This window comes from Chiroxiphia lanceolata, chromosome 4 (assembly GCF_009829145.1).
Source record: "Chiroxiphia lanceolata isolate bChiLan1 chromosome 4, bChiLan1.pri, whole genome shotgun sequence".
Classification (NCBI taxonomy): domain Eukaryota; kingdom Metazoa; phylum Chordata; class Aves; order Passeriformes; family Pipridae; genus Chiroxiphia; species Chiroxiphia lanceolata.
This window is the reverse complement of record NC_045640.1, coordinates 74,815,632-74,828,975: the sequence shown is the minus strand read 5'-3', so window position 1 is coordinate 74,828,975 and position 13,344 is coordinate 74,815,632. Positions and strand designations below refer to the sequence as shown.

The 13,344-nt window shown below is 42.8% G+C and overlaps 1 protein-coding gene across 2 annotated transcripts in view; it reads left to right on the top strand.

The window, feature by feature from the left end:
- ADAMTS3 (ADAM metallopeptidase with thrombospondin type 1 motif 3) overlaps positions 1 to 13,344 on the top strand; it is a 97,793-nt gene that overhangs the window by 16,621 nt on the left and 67,828 nt on the right. Inside the window, exons 7-9 of one of the 2 annotated variants that reach the window (XM_032685527.1) lie at positions 1,091 to 1,241; positions 12,273 to 12,392; positions 12,614 to 12,790. The gene's annotated coding sequence lies outside the window, so the exon portion shown is untranslated. Of the gene's footprint in view, positions 1 to 1,090; positions 1,242 to 12,272; positions 12,393 to 12,613; positions 12,791 to 13,344 lie in introns of those variants that run through there. The other variant, XM_032685529.1, reaches the window with a different exon arrangement.

Here is a 13,344-nt window from a genome sequence, read left to right as displayed (position 1 = left end):
CTGAGCAGGACCACAGCTCTTGTCAGGATTATAGAGAAAACCTCTGTTTTCTCCTTTTCCATTCCTAAAGTTCCCTCTGCATGAAAAGGAAACTGTTATTTACAGGGGTTCAAACAGAAACTACTAAGGCCCATCCCTTCTCCTGTATTACTCTGGATTTTGGCAACATGACGTGTCATTCCTGATATTACTGCAGAGATCCAGCAAATCCTAAAACTTGGCTGAAGGATATGTGGCCAATCTTTAATCCACTTTATAGACACTCCACAAGAAAGTGTATCCACGTTGCCCCGGACATTCCAGCTGCTCCATGGAAAATGTAATTCTAAAGCTTATGGCAGATTTTAAGCTATTTTTATATTTGTTACAGATATTTTATCAAGCTATAATTTAGGAACTGCCTCTGGATTAAATTTATTCAGTGAGAAATCATACTGGAACTTGCTGGTGAACAAGATTTCTCACAACTCCTGGTTTTGACAGCCTTGGAAGCATAAAAGGAGTAGCCTTTCTGGTTTCCTACTTTCCTTCGGGCTTCAAAGGGCTTTCTGTCATTTTGGTTTGGCTTTTCAGGAGAACATGAACTCTGGTCTTAATTCATTTGAACTTTGTGTACATCCTCAGAGTGGGTTCTGTTGGAGAGAGCTGGGAGAATTTCCATTCAGTGAGACCTCTTTTATCTCTCTTTTTAAGTTCATACAGGAATAATGCTGAATAAGGCTAAATTCAGTGTTTATGGAGCAGGCTCCAAAGGTCCCTCTGAAACTGCATTATTTCTAGAGCTGTAAGGTACAAGATATTCTCTGCAGGTCATGGGGGGGGGGTAGGTGTGAGCAGAGGCCAGGGCAGAGCAGCAGTACAATAAAGAAAGCACAGTCTATCTCAAAAATGAGAGAGCAGCAGCCTATGGAAGCTGTTCTGGCCTGAAGCAAGAGGATAAACCTGTAAAGCCCAAGAAAACTAGGCATTGTTTCCTTAGGAAAGTTTGTTTAACTGATAGACTTAATTTGCCAATGGTTATCTTTAAATTAGAATTACAATCCTTTGCCTGATTGCTTCAAGATGTACTGCTTTTTTTTTTTCCTGAAAGGACTCTTAAATCCCAGGAGAATCCCATTAAACATCTGTTCTGGCTACACAAGGCATGGTAATGGGTGGCTTCAGTGATACTGTGTTTAGAGGTGGCTCCTCGATTAACTGCAATTCCTGGTCCACCTGGGGACACCTTTTAATGGAAGCAGGTAAGTGCATCCAGTAAGTGAAATAAATGTGTCCATGATGTGCTGAAATGGGAGTCAGGGCTTGTTTTCCCAGCAAAATTTATCACTCATCAAAGTCTTTTGATTTGAAAAGCTTGGAATGCACATACAGGTATTGAACTTTTCATAAGGGTCACATTAAGTGGGCAAACATTGTCTTGAGGCGAAGCATAGGAAAGATACAGCATAAAAGCAAATATAAATATTTTATGTATATTATTTGTTTGATTTATTATCTACATATTATGGGGGTTTATATATTTCTATACAATTTATATATAGTATCTATATAATTATCTAACTTCTTTCACGTGTAATCTTGTGAAATCATCACAGATTAAATTCATGGTGTGGTGTAACTGCAATGAATCATGTGAATCCAGTGAACATTATTTTAACTACCTTTTTTTTATTCCCAAATCCTCAGTCGTGATCTAATCCTACTCTATCAAAGGTGCCAGCCTGTTTGCCACAAGTTTGAGTGACAGTTGTTGTAAATTTGTGTGACCCTTGTGTATTCTTCCTTACACCTTTTACAAGAAGGTTCTGACGGTTTTGTTAAGTGCATGGTCCTGCTGATGTGTAAAATACCAGCCTGGCGTTATTTAGCAGGCTGAGCTCTTGTTGGAATTCGGTGGAAAAATAGGATTCTGAGTCCTGGACAATTATGGATGAGAGCTGGATGTAACAGCTCCCCTCTGGGCAGGCAGGTCAGGTCTCAGCCCCCTCAGTTCCTGTGGCTCAGTCTACAGATTGATCTAAATGTCTGTCACTTTTCTGCTTTGCTAGAGGAATGGGTGCAGCTCTGGGGATTCCAGGGAAGTACCAGATTATCTCTGCTAATGCCAGTGGCCAGTTTATAGAATAAAGAAAGAAAAATAATACTGCAGTCTTACTTGTGATGATGGGCTGGTGGTTGTGGTGATGGGATGGTGACAAAGGAGTTGGTGACTTCCTTTTCTGTTGGAGATGCCATTTAGGATTGAGTTTGGGAAAGGAGGGAATTCTTAACTAGTGGCTGCATCCTCTGTGCAGGGAAGCTGGGCTGGGCGATGAAACACCGAGTTCCTATTCCAGCCCGCTCCCTGATCATTAAATACACACGAGGAGCTGGGACAGATGGGCCACATTCCACGTTTTCAGAGCATATTTCAGATTTAATTGTGCTGACAACGTTTTAGAAAGAGCAGCTCCAGACTCTTTTCTCTTTGGCAACAGTGGCTTCTGGCTGCTGTCAGGCAGATGAACATGTTTCTCTGGGTTTATTATTTTGGGTTTGGCTCACATGCTCACTGTTCAGATGACTGGGGGCACAGGGGAGCATTACCTATGTTCATTAACCAGCCTTCAGATACTTGCAGCAGTCAACAGCTTTTTACCTGAGCCCCTGTGGGTTTGGGAGAGGGAACAGCACTTGGGCTAGATAAGGAGAGGTGGGAGGGAAGCCTGGAATAGGATCCAGGCTGTGTTGTTCTTTGTGGCCAGTAGAGATGGCTGTCAGGGATCCAGAGGGCTGAGGTCTGGTCTGCGGAGGATTCCAGTGTGGTTTAGTCTAGACTAAACATTTTTGGATGCACTGAGTCTATCACTCTTGCTCAGACTCCCCTGCCAGGGACTAATTGGAGCTGATGATTGCCTGCCCATGAGACTTGAGAATTCCATTTGGAAGGTGCTTTTTTTTGTGTTCTTTTCCTTGTTTCAAAAGCGTTTTACAGGTTTTGGCAAGAGGCTATTTTTGGCTCTAAAATGACAAAAAGTATTTTCAGCACAGATTTAGGCATAACTGTTAATATTCTCCAGATTCCTTCATTTAAAAATTATGCCAATTACAAACAAACAAAAATCCACCCCTCTCTCCAATTTAGCTAGCCAAATTTACTTTCTGTTCCTTTCTTTTCAACCTATAAAAGCTCTTTCCTTCAGGCCTTGAAATGCAGAATGCATTCCTTCATCCTGGTTTTGATGGAGGTCCATTATATGTTTCTCATACAAAATTTGCATGTTGTGGTAGGATTTCCAAAGCATTCCCCCTCAGCCTCGTGTTTCTGTAGTTGGAGTCAGTGGGATCAGTGGTAGGCTGACTCTGGGCACCTGGGAAATCTCATTCTTGCTCAGCCAATTTGGTTTTTGTTCATTCATATCTTACAAAACACTTTACCTGGATGGGCCTTGAATGCTTTTACTTCATTCTGAGTTTTCAACATATGTTACTTGACAGTGAGAATGAAAGGAAGGTGATATATAGTGTAATATAATTAATTTTAGGAATTTCTTTCCAATCTTATGAGGAGTTTTGAAGCATCTCCTCACCCCATGTCCAACCTTAAGGAAGAGTCCTTAAGGGCAGACATTTTAATGGTGGCCAATGAAACAAAGAGTTTTTTGGAGAAGAGATATCAAAAGCCAATAATTACCAAAATTAAGAGGTTTTTTTTATAAACTCTTTTGTGTTTGTTTCCATAATGCTAATTCAGAAACAGAGGGATTTTGTAAAAGCCATGAAGTCCTTAATAATGCAGTTGTACTCCATGTACATTTCCATATTCTTTTAAAATCAAAACCAAATCTAGAAGTAGCAGCAAGGGATCTGCAGAACTGGTGAAAAACAGAAACTTTGCAAAGGAAGGCGACTTTATCACGTAAAGATCTTCAGGCTGCTGCCTCAAGAGATGGTGTTTATAAGCATAAATAGGGATTGGAATCAGCATAAGGCTGTGATTGGGATGAGATGAAAAGCTACTACTTCTTAAAAATCCACCTGAAGCGGGTCAGAGTTTGAGGGCCTGGAGTTAAAAGATCCAGTAATCACCCTTGCATATGTTACTGTAAGAATCAGAGAAGTATTGTCTTCTCTGTGTGTGGTGAAGGTAATTTCAATATTTCTCTGGAAGTCCTAGCTCAGCTGTCTGGCTGGATGGGAAGAAATGCAGACTCCCAGAAAAGTTCTCCTCACTTACTCATGGTTTTATAATTTCTATGGTAAAGCCTGTTTTGTGATGAGTCAGGCAGTTCTGGCTCCTGTTTTGTGGGATGAAACTCCTGACATCCTGTATTCCTCCTGTCCCAGTAGCAGCCCTAGAAATTGTGACATCTTCCAAGCTCATTCCAGCTCTCAGTAGAGATTTCTGCAGAATCTTTGGAGCAGCCTGGCTCTTGCAAAGAAATCTTCTCCTGGAGGGTCATATTTCTGCTTTACCCCTGCCTTGTCTGTGCCCTCTCATTCCTTGGAAAGACTTCTGAGGAAGTGGCAGCTGACTGACCCTAACAGGATCATAGGAATTGGACTCCTTGACGTTCCTCCTATAGATGAGGGAAATATCTGACTGTAGGTACACACAGAGAACAAATGAGCTGCAGTGAGAAATGCTAATTCCAGTTTCACACAGTCACAGTCAGTCCAGGTGAAAGTCAAGGTAAAAGGCTTTTGTAATTAATTTTTTTTTTTTAAGAGTCCAAGGCTGGTCTTTAAATAAAGCATTTGCACTCCCTTGTAGGAGCTTAAGCCAGTTGCATGCCCTCTAATTACATCAGCCCAGGAATGGGGGTGTGGGAACAGCACCAAGTACTACAGGAGCTGCCAAGAGTGATTTCTTCCAAGCATCCATGCGGAATGTCAGCCTGTGCTGAAGTCAGGGTGTATTTTAGCAGTAATGCTTTCACTCTCTGCCATGGGGTTAGTTCAGTCATGGCCTTGTCACAGGCAAAATGGAAAATGCTGGAGGAATGCCACGTTAAAATACATAATGCCAGGATGGGAAACATTGGGCTCTTACATTGTTGTAAAAATGAGAATATGAAAGACCTAAAACAAGGGCACACTGACCCATTTCATCTCAAATAATAGAAACCATGAGACAAATAATATATATTAGCATCACTCCATTAAATCAATGAATTTGTCTTGATTTAAACCAGCTTATTGTCACAGCACATTTCTTATACTAAGGCAAACTGTACTTAGGAGATGTGCAAAGGATTTTCTCTTAAAGAAACCTGGGATTTAAAAGAAGCAATAAAAAGTATAAGAGGCCTTGTCACATAGTTTGAATTTACCTGGCCGGTAGCCAGCAGCCCAAGGTTTGATTTGTATCCCAGCAGGTCACTGCAGACCAGAGCATTTGTGCTAAAATGTGCTTAACTTTGTTGAAAGGCAGCACAGACAGTGTGTGATCAGTTATCAATTTTAAGAGAATTCCCCCTAGTTGTCAAGAAAACTGCTGCATGTATCCACGTGGCTTGTTCTGCTCTTTCTCCTAATATATTTTTTTGTTTTTACTGTAATTAAATGCATTGCCTAGTCTTAATTCTTTCCAAATGGCAAAAAGAGGGCATTTTGCATCATCATAATAAAAGCTGAAATGCATTGTAACGGAATTAGTCCATTTATTAGAAAAAGGGTTTAAAAATCAATCAATATAATTATTTTAACTAAGTCCATAAAGGATAAACAGTGTTCCTTAGCTCAGCTGATGCAGGTGGTGAATAATCTTACAAACCTATAACAAGCTTCATCTCTTACCTCAGAATAAGTCTGTGAGTAATCTCTCTCTTTTTTTTTTTAAAATGCTCAGCACGTTAGTTGTTTATTGTTACTTCTTGGTTTATCTCTGTCTTTAGCGTTAGAATTCCTTCAGAGTTTTGCCCTGGTTTCCACAGGAGCAGGATTAAACCTGCTAAAAGCCAGCAGTGGCATGAAAAAAGAGTGCCAGGCAGGCATTAGCCTCTTGGGAAGAGGAATTCCAGTAAGGAGCACTACTTCTCAGTGTCCTAAAGCCTTCCTTGAAATTGGAAAGTTGTAACTTTAAACTGCTGCAACTGATGAAGATCTTGGCACTGTCTCGGATGATCAGCTCCCCACAGGCTCTTCTTCATCCTTCTGGCTGTGATTTGATTAAATGGATGGATTCTAAAGGGAAACCTCAGCAAACCACCTTTTGAGCTGTATTTATAGCATGGTGTTTTTCCAGAAACCAACTGGTGATAATTAATAGATAGCAGCAGCAGTGTGCTTCATTTTCACAGGGCAATAACTCCTCTCAGAAGCAGCCCAAATTTCAGGCCGATGACAGCATTATTGTGTGGCAAATGGAGGTGTCTGTTCCACCTCTCAGACTGGGAAGGAAGTCATTTAGTGCTCACAGCAATCAGGAGTCATTAACATATTAATAGAGAGATAATATTTGCCTATCTCTATCCCTGGCTGAGCTCTGATGCTCAGCCCACCCAGGCTCTGGTGATTGCTGCAGCCAAAGTCAAAATTCAGTCCCAAAGCATGGCCAAGGGGTGTAAGAGTGACAAAATGAGTCAGAAAATCAAAAAACCAGTGAAACCTGAAGAGGCTACTGCTGTTCTGTTTTCCTGTGCTGCAGGATTCAAACACTGAGGGAGAGGAGTGAAGGAAAGGATAAAGCTCCAGTTTACCTGCCTAGTGTGGGAAGGATAAATGAACGGGATGCAAGTGATTAGATATAAAGTGATCAGTGCTCCCTTTTTGATTCTTTCATCCTCTCACAGGTGACGAGAACAAAGACATACCTGAGAGAGTGCAGGGGGCTTTGAACAGATGCTGACTAAACATCTGTGGGATGTTGGGGAGCTGACCTCAGCATGGTGTAATGAAAGGAAACGCTGAGGCTGGGGTTTCTCAGGGAATGTTTGGGTGGTTGCTGACCATGTCTGCACCACTGCCATGTGGGGGACAGTTCACTCTCCTCTGAAGGGAATGTCTCAGTGACTGGTGCGGTGTCTGGATGAAGGGTGGGTGCTGCCTTTGCTCCATTTCACCAGCAGCCAACATGAGCAGAGGATGAGGAAAATCAGTTCTGTGAGTCAGCTTGGCCAGTTCTGAGTTTGTGTTGATCAGGGATACCAATTGTTGAATAAAAGTGATTTTGTGTTAATAGGGAGATGGGAGTTAATGTGTGGGATATGTGAGGCTTTTAGGAGAGCCATAAGGATATGTTCCCTTGGGACAGAAGTCCCTTTCCATGTTATGTTGCAGAATACTTATGTCACATGTGGGACAGTAAGAGCATGTTAATCTTCATCCCTTTCAATCCTCAGTCCTTGCAAAGGGAGACAGCTCTTGGCATCCCTCTAGGCTCTGTGCAGAGGGACTGTCTTGTGTCCAGAAAACAGCATAAAACATCCATTTTATGCTTTGTGCCTTTCTTGGGAAGATAATTTTGGGACTGTCACTGATTCCCTTTGTTCTGACTTGATAGGGGGGGGATAGGACAGGGAAAGGTGACTTTTCTTTGAGATGACTAACCTAAGAAAAACAAACATTGCTGGCACCAGAAAGGAGAGGAAATCAATGACTGTCTGCTGTAAAGGAAGAGGCAGGAGCAGCACAGCTGCCTCAGCAGCTCTGCCCCACCTCAGTCTCCAGTGCAATGTGCATTGATTGGGCTGTCTGCTTTGGAACACTCCTTTGGCAATGCTTATGTGGTAAAATGGAGCTCAGTGGACGTGGAGGAGGTCAATGGATTTGAAAAAAATTCAGAACTTACTGAAGTTTGCTGGATTGAGGCCATGAGATGGATCTGTCAGTGTGTGTCAGGTATGAATTTTGCACTCAGTGGTTCATTTACTCTGGATAAATACAACCTAAATACAACCTAATGTTTCCAAGAGCAAACTTTCTCCAGTTTAATGAGAGTGAGAAAGTCTACCCTTACCATTCCTAGTCCAACCTTCCAGAAGTTTGATATTGCCCTATGTATACCCTGAGAGAAGGATCCCATATTTCAGAGTCTTCATCATGGTACAGGAGCACCTAAGTTGGTTCTACCACCTCTGTTTTCTTTTGGTGTGAAGTTGCTGAGATTATATCTCTGTTTAAGGGAAATGAAGTCAGAGTTAAGAAAATCCCAGCCCTAGGGGCTGTTCAGACATTTGAATATATTCACTTTTACATCATTTCAGCAGGAGAACTTTGGGAAATACTAGCTGTCTCTCTCTTAACTTTCTTTGTCTATGGACTCTCCATTTTGCATTTAGGTCCTCACCTTCCAAGGAAGTATCTCAGCCTTTTTCATATTTCACTCTCTGCTTTGGTATTTCTGTTTTCCCTGTTCTCTGCTTATACTCTCTTCCTGGGGAAGTAGGAAGATTCAGGTGTTCATACCAGAAGAATTATTAGTGCTGTCGTTTCAGCTCTGAAATTTGCAGCTTTCCCTTGCTTTCCTTGAGCTGATGGAACCTTCTGTGTGGGAGCAGTTGTACAGATTTTCTGCATAGGTCACAGGGTAAGCAATTATTCTTAATACATCCAGAGTAAAATCCACAGTTGTATCATTGCAGCACAGCTCCCTGCCATTCCAGTAGGAACATCCAGCTGAAACGGATGGTGCTTTGCCAGGATGGAAAAGGAATCTTCCTTAGGACAACACTTCTCCTTCATCTCAAGTCGTGCCCTTTTTCTTTATATTAGTACCGGTTTTCCAGCTTGTTGTCCTAACTCATTTTTTCTGAAGATCAGGAACATTTCTGCATGGAGTGTTTATTTAAAATATTGTAATATATAAGACATACGGATCCAACTTGAGCCTCATTAAAAGATGTTTGCCAAAATTGGAAAGCCTTCGGAGGCTTATTAGAGTGAATTATCCTAATTAGAAGCATGAATTCTGTCTAACAGCTCAAACTGCTTCAGTGGATCTGGATTTTTTCCCAAAACCTGCCAAAATTTAAGGACCAATGTCTGTGTGGCTTCCCTGTGCCTTGTAGCCAGGACAGAGAGCAGCCAAGTGCTGTCTCTGCCAGCTCTGTATTCAGAGTATCATTGAAACAAAGTGCTTAAGTAGCAGCAGAAACAGCTTTGGCTTTGCTGAGCACGTGTAAGATGTTAGATAAGATTTCCCGTTATTGTTGTGTACAGAAAGGACCTACTTTTCTCCCTGTAATAATTTTATACAGATGAGCAGTGGGAATTAAACCCCATTTCTAGTCTCTGCTGTGAGCCACTCAGGAGCGTGAAACACATGGAAATGAAGGTCCAAAGCACTCAGATTTGTCATTTTGAATGTAGTCTCCCCACTGTTCCTGGCCCAAGGTTTCAGGTAAATGTTCCCAAAGAAGAAGTCACTTTATGTAAACTATCTGTACATTGTCTGCTCTAATTATAAGAACATCAAGGGGTGTTTCCTTCCCCATAAAATTCCCTGGCCTTACACTGCCAGATGTGGCCATAAGTCACACAGCTGTAAATCAGGCCAGTCCCTTTCTTCCTCTTGCTGAAACCTGCCGTTCTCAGCTGCTCTTTGCTTTTGCTTCCCCCTCAGAATTAGAAGGTATTGTCACAATATGAACCATAAACTTAATCTCCGGTTCTTACTCGGCTTTTCTGGCTCTGATAAGCAGTTTGAAATGGTGATGTGTTACTGGCAGTGCTCATTTGGGGTTGGAACTGCCTGGAATGGTGCCCTGGAACCCTGGCCCCAGCCATATGTGTAAGTCTTCTGGCACCTCCTCCCTTGCAAAATGAGGTAGGGTTTTGCCTCTCTGGTTTATGCTGTTTTACGTACTGCACATGCTGATGGCATCCAGCTGGTGAGTTACTGTGATCCCGAGACCTATAAAGAGCTGGATATAAAAGCTGGAAAGGTAACTAATCCTTTTGAAACCAGGCACCCACTTCCAAGTTCAAGCGACTTTCCATGTAGGATTTCAGGATAGAGCAATTTTTCAATTCCAGATTTGACGTGGAAGCCTCATTTCTTATTCTCTAAATTAGTTTTACTTCTTGATTAGCTCGTTCTTTGCAGAATATCCTTCTTCCTTGCTTCTTCTTTGTGTTTTCTCCTGGGTAGCAATTTGCAGAGGGCTCATCTTAGAACTCATTTTTGCCTCTGAGTTGCTGGAGTCTTCAGGGAACACCCACCTCCTCCAAAGGTGTAACTCAGTGCAGGTTCTCTTGAATTTCACCCATGCCAGCTGAGAATATTTGGATACTCGCTCCTTCCTGAAGAAAACAATACTGGCAGCTACTTTAAACTTTTTATGTATTAGCTAGAAGTTGTGTTTGAATCTGGCATCACGTAGGAGACCTTTTTTGTAGCATACTCGCTTAGTTACATTTGTTTTGCCATATAATTTTTGCTAATAAACAATATTATTCCTGCCCAGTAGCTATGCTATAGTAAATTATTACTGATTTTCCCCCTGAGACTGACCTTTCCAGCAAAATGTGTCTGTTGCATTTTCTGTAAATGCTGTTTCACACAGAAGTTATTTATTTATTTATTTATGAAACCATAAGGGGTTTCTTCAATTCTATTTCATGCGGGAAATGCTGTCCTAAAAAACGGTGTCTCTGGAAGGGATGGAATCAAGCGATGTACAAGGAGGAGCAAAGGTGCAGATAAATGTAATAATGTCTTTAGATGGCTCTTTGAATGCGGCAGCTGCCAAGTAGGTTAAATAGCAGCATTTTGCAATGCAAAAGCTGCTTGAAGCTGATAATTATCGTGCCTTTGAGAAAGCAAAGTCCTCTCATTATAAATACGTAATGAACTATGAATCTCCATCTCAGGCAGAACTATCTGAGATGAAATCTTTTTCCAATTTGCATTGTTCAAATAATTATATCTGGCCGGGGTCAGGGTTTGGATAATGCATTCCCAGCCCCTGGGTTTATTCGCTGGCTCCAGGACCAGCCCACAATGTCAAACAGCCCGGAGAGGTTTCGCATTGTCTCTGTTTTGGCTGTTCTCAGCCGTGGTGCTCCTTCCTGCTGCAGTCTGAGCCGTGCCGCCGTCGGAGAAGTGCTTCTCCAGGCTGTGCCTTGCCTTGTTTCCTGAAGCTTTGCTTTCCAAACAGAACATCCCCTTAAAATGCAGAGGCTTCGTTTAAGCTGCATTCCTGGGAGTGATCCTCTTCCCGGTTCCAAGCGGTAACCACAGTCAAAGCAGTACCAGAGAGCTGGTGTGTGCAGCGAGGCTCAGCTCCGACAGCAACATCTGGATTTGTTAGGATGAGCTGGAGGCTTTGGGAGCAGCATTGGCTGTCTGTTTTGGTCAGCCTGTGTACATGCTTTATCCTGTGCCTCGTGATGGGGTGGCCAGGAGAGCAGGGTGGGATGATAAGGAAGCTAAAGTATGGGGAGGGAGTAAAAAGGGCCTTTGCAAATGCAAATCCATGTCATTCCCAGCACCCCGAAGGTGCCCGAGGCAGTCCCCTCATTGTTAAGTCAAATGTGCTGCATGAAATGCCGGGTGGTTTCAGTTTGTGTGAGCCATTCAGAGGATGGAAAGCATGGAAATGAAGGTCCGAAGCAGTCGGAATTGTCATTTTGATTGTAGTCTCCCCACTGTTCCTGGCCCGAGGTTTGAGGTAAATGTTCCCAAATAACACAGTGGCTTTGTGTAAACTATCTCTACATTGCCTGCTTTAATTATAAAAGCATCAAGGGGTGTTTCCTGCCCCATTAAAAAAAAAGGTTCCATTTGAAGGCCTCTTCCTCAAAGAAGTAGGTGGAAGTTTTAAAAGAAGTCGTTTCAGTTGGGAAGAGGCTGTTTTCCTACAGTTGTGCAGTGACAGCCCCCATGGCACTGTTCCCCTTATCCCTGCTGGCAGTCAGAGCTCTAACATCACAAGGATGGGGCAGCAGTTCCTTCGCTCTGACTTTCCACGGGTATTAAATCCCTCAGGGAACTGGAGTGACCTCCTCAGGGTCACTTTTCTTTAGGTGCTGTGATGCTGCATAAATGTGAGCTGTCACCCGGTGCTGCTTGTACTGGTGACACCTCAGTTCTTCCCAGACCTGCACTGCCAATCCACTGTCTGTAGCTGCAGACAAATGAGCTGCCTCTGTGTTCCTGGAACTCGAAGTGACCTGGATGGCATTTGCTTTTATTCAGCAGCCTGTGCACCTGAACTCCCAGTGAGTGTTCTCTTAAAAAAAAAAAAGGGAACAGCAACTGGCAAACTGCCCAGCACTGGAGGACACTTAAACCCTGTGCACCTTTAATTCCATTTTCTTTTCGTGTCCTTTGCCTTTAAATTTTGCAGGGTTGTCTCTTGTCCTGTGTTTTCATCCAGCACCTTGCACAGTAGAGGCACCGTCTGGGCTTGCAGTTTTCACCTCAGTGCTGATTTTGAGGATGGAGAATCACCTATTACCTTTCTCAGGTGAGGTTAAATGTCACTTCAAGTATGTCTGAGATGTTAAAGTAGACTTCTGATGAAGATGAGTTGGTTTTCTGTCTTGTGCTATATGTGCTGGAGCTTTTATGTGTCTGGAAGCAAGCATGTTTCCTCTTCCTAGAACACAGAATTCACAGATTACATCACTGAGTGACATTTTTTAAAGCTGATTTCAGTGTTCAACAGTTTGTTTCTTTTCTCTGTAGCTCAAGGAAAGGACATGAAATGAGCCAAGAGCATTGTGGAGTCAAGAGGTGCAGAAGTGCTGCCAAGCAGTGGCTCCCACCGTGTTGGGAATGGTGAATTCCAAAGAAATGGCTCTGTGGTGCAGCTGGCACAGGCTGCAGCAGCAAGGTCACCCACAGAAAGGAGCCAGGCAGCAGGTAAGAGTCTCAGTGTCTCACTTGTCAATCCAGACACTTTGTGGTTTCCCACTCTGTGGTGTGGGGAGCACATCAGCAGGTCACCCTTGGAACACTCTGGATGCTGAGCAAAGTAGGAAGAAGGTGAGAGTGAGGAGCAGGGAGGGAGGGAGTTATTGATTTGGGACTGCAGCAGTGAGAAGGGAGCCAGCCCTCTGACTGCAAGGTTTTTGCCTCGTTCACAGAAATAAGTAACCTGAGGTACAAGATTCTTAACACTTCAGCAAGATATTTCTTTGTCCTCTGTTGGCTTCTTCCAGTTCTAGACAGTTATGCCTATCTAATTCCAAACTGATTCCAGCCAGTCTGCTGCTGTATTGGCACTGTTCCAGCCTACCTATGGCTGTGTGTGCCCTGATAACTGAGAGCCTGTACAGCCCCAACGTGCAGAAGCAGCTGCATCACCTCCCCATTTGAAATTAGGTACTTGAAATAATCTTTACTTGGTGAGAAATAAAGAATATTGCCTAATAAAGGTAGATCTGACTTTGGTTATTTTTTTTAACACAGTACCA